Source organism: Tenrec ecaudatus, chromosome 13, assembly GCF_050624435.1.
Source record: "Tenrec ecaudatus isolate mTenEca1 chromosome 13, mTenEca1.hap1, whole genome shotgun sequence".
In the NCBI taxonomy this organism is placed as follows: domain Eukaryota; kingdom Metazoa; phylum Chordata; class Mammalia; order Afrosoricida; family Tenrecidae; genus Tenrec; species Tenrec ecaudatus.
The window spans coordinates 48459312-48462655 of NC_134542.1; positions in this window are offsets into that span (position 1 = coordinate 48459312).

Here is a 3344-nt window from a genome sequence, read left to right on the forward strand (position 1 = left end):
CACTAACCAAAACAAGGAAAACTCAGAAATGAGGTAGCAGGATTTAGGAGACAACTAGAAATTTAAAACAACAATAATTTTAGAAGTGAAACCTATTGAGACAGTGATAGATTAATGATTTCTTGGGAACATGGTGCGAGTAATTGGGGAGCTAATAACAATGAGTACAAGAAAGAAGGAAACGGTCCAAATTGATTGTGCTGTTGATTATACAACTCTACCTGCTATAATTGAACTATTGAATTATATGATGTGTATTACGTGCCAAGAAAACTGTTTTAAAAGGTGGGGGGGGCGGGTGGAGAAAAAGAAATGAAACCAGGCCAGAAGGAACACGTGGTCAAATAAAGCGAAAACTGGCTCTATCTTAAGAGAAACAGAAGATGAAAAAGGAGACAAATTTCCTATTAAAAGAAAGATGTGAGAAAAAGAAGAAAATCTCAAAGAACTCTCAACCTAAAGTAACAGGAATCCATGACAAAGAAAAGCAAAACAGAGAGACAAGAAAATACAGAAACCTATCATTAAAGAAAGCTTTCTTTGGTTTAAAAAAGATAATTTGAAACTACATATTGAAAGACACACTATGTACCTAAAAGAATGAATGGACTTTAAAGAAAAAAATGCATTCCTATTGGTTAGATAGTCAAACCAGCCAATGATTTATAGAGAAGATTTAATGGTAATCAGATTTTTTACATCAATATTTTATTCCAGAAGAAAATAGAATGTCACATTTAAAACAAGAAATAAAATGTGAACTGAGAATTTTTTTCTTTTCTCTCTCTTTTTGCAAAATTCATTTTATTGGGGGCTCTTAGAGCTCTTATAATGATCCGTACATCCATTGTGCCAAGCACATCTGTACACATGTTGCCCTCATCCTTTTCAAAATACTTTCTACTGGAGCCCTTGGTATCAGCTCCTCATTCCCCCCCTCCATCCCACAACCTCACACCCTCATGAACCCCTATTAAATTATAGATTATTATTATTTTCATATCTTACATGCCTGCCTGTCTCCCTTCACCCATGTTTTTGTTGTTCATTACCCTAAAAGAGTGATGGTGTGATGGTGGTTCTACATTAATCATTGCAATTGGTTCCTGCTTTCTCCCCACACCTTACCCCTACCCTCACGGTATCACTACTCCTATCATTGTTCCTGAAGGATTTCTCTATCCTGGATTCCATGTGTCCAGAGCTCTTTTTTTTTTTAATCATTTTACTGGGGGCTCATACACCTCTTATCACAATCCATACATCCATCCATTGTGTCAAGCACATTTGTACTTACGTTACCCTCATCATTTTCAAAACATTTTCTTTCTACTTGAGTGCTTGGCATTAGCTGATTTCCCCCCTCCCCACCCTCCCTCCTTCATGAATCCTTGATAATTTATTAATTATTATTTTTGCATGTCTTACATTGACTGCTGTCTCCACCCATATTTCTGTTGTGGTTACATGTATATTATTGTGATCGGTTCCCCCTTTCTCTCCTCACATTCCCCTTCCCCTCCTGGTATTGCTACTCTCATTATTGCTCCTGAGAGGTTTATCTGTCCTGGATTGCCTGTGTTGCAGGCTTTTATCTGTAGTAGTGTACATGCTCTGGCCTAGCCGGATTTGTAAAGTAGAATTGGGTTCATGATAGTTTGGGGGGCAAGGGAGAAGCATTAAAGAACTAGAGGAAAGTTGTATATGTCTTCAGTGCTATACTGCATCCTGACTGGCTTGTCTCTTACTTGTGACCCTTCTTTAAGGGGATGTCCAGTTATCTATAGATGGGCTTTGGGTCTCCACTCTGCCCTCCCCTTCATTCACATCTGATATGATTGTGTTGCTTTTCAGCTAGATGGATGCTTGTTTATCTTCAAGTCTTTAAGACCCCAGATAATATATTTTTTAATAGCTGGTCACCATGAGCTTTCTTCACTGCATTTGCCTATACACCCATTTTGTCTTCAGCGATTGTGTCAGGAAAGTGAGCATCATAGAATGCCAGTTTATTAGAACAAAGTGATTTTGCATTGAGGGAGCACTTGACTAGAGACCAAATTTCCATCTGCTACCTCAATACTTAACATATAAATAAATGTGTATAGATCTATTTCCTTATTATTATATATAAATATATTTACATATGTACATGCCTATATTTAGACCTCTATAAATGCCTTTTGTCTCCTAGTTATTTCCTCTCTTTCCTTTTACTTTCCCCTTGTCCCACTGTCAGGTTCAGCCTTCATTCAGGTTTCAGTAATTCCTCTCAGCTACATGACCCTTTATCAAGCCCCACCAGGCATCCTATGCAATCCTTGCCATCGATTTTAGATCACTTGTTGTTCCCTTGTCCTTGGATTTGTTGACACCCCCGTTCTGTTCCCCGACCTTTCCCCAGAACCATCAGTCCTGTTTTCTCCTCCGAATTGTTTATCACACCTATCTTATCTAGGTATACATGCAGAGACAATAGTAAACATAAAAACAAGACAGAGCAACACAAAACAACAAAAGAAAACAAAACAACAACAAAAGAAAAGCTTATAAATTATTTATTGACCTTTAGGAGTGTTTTCCAGTTGAGTCTGATGGGATGCCACGCCTGACCCCAAAGTCTATTTTTAGTATTCCTCAGGGATATCATTGCTTTGCTCCCCTTGCTGCTCTGCTGCACATCCTCAGTGTCTCACCCTGGTGTGGTGGGGTAAAATCAGGCACAATTTCCGTACGGTATATCTCCAGTGTTGTCCCCCATAGCTTTATTGGTCAGTGTGGGGATGTCATGTCTTGTAGTGGGGACAGCTCCACAGTCCTCTCTGTGCATTGGCTGTTCTGAGCCGGAATATCATCCTGAACCAAGGATTTTGTAACCAGCAAAACTGACTTCCAAATAAAAACATTCTAGAAAAATCAATACCCACATGCAAAAACTCAGAAAATACTGTGCTTACTAGTCATCTCAGAGCAATCTACTACAGGCTGTTTTACACAATCAAAATCATCTGAGAGTCAGCACATAAGGACGTTGGTATGCACTAAACCCACAGACTTGTGAAGAGACAAGACTTGATGAGGGTTCCGGGGAATACAGTATGTCAAATCTATATGCTCACATTGCATAGTTAAAGTACAATTGTAAATAAGAGGACGGAATGAGAAAGCACATAAAAAGCTTGAGCCAATGTGTGGAATTATGTTGATGATGTATATTTGCATTATTATTCTGAGACTGCTATGCATATAATGTAGAATAAAGTAAATGAGTAATTATGAGACATTCTAATTCCATCATTCACTGTATCCTTCAGAACTAAGATTCACAATGTGGAAGAAAGGAG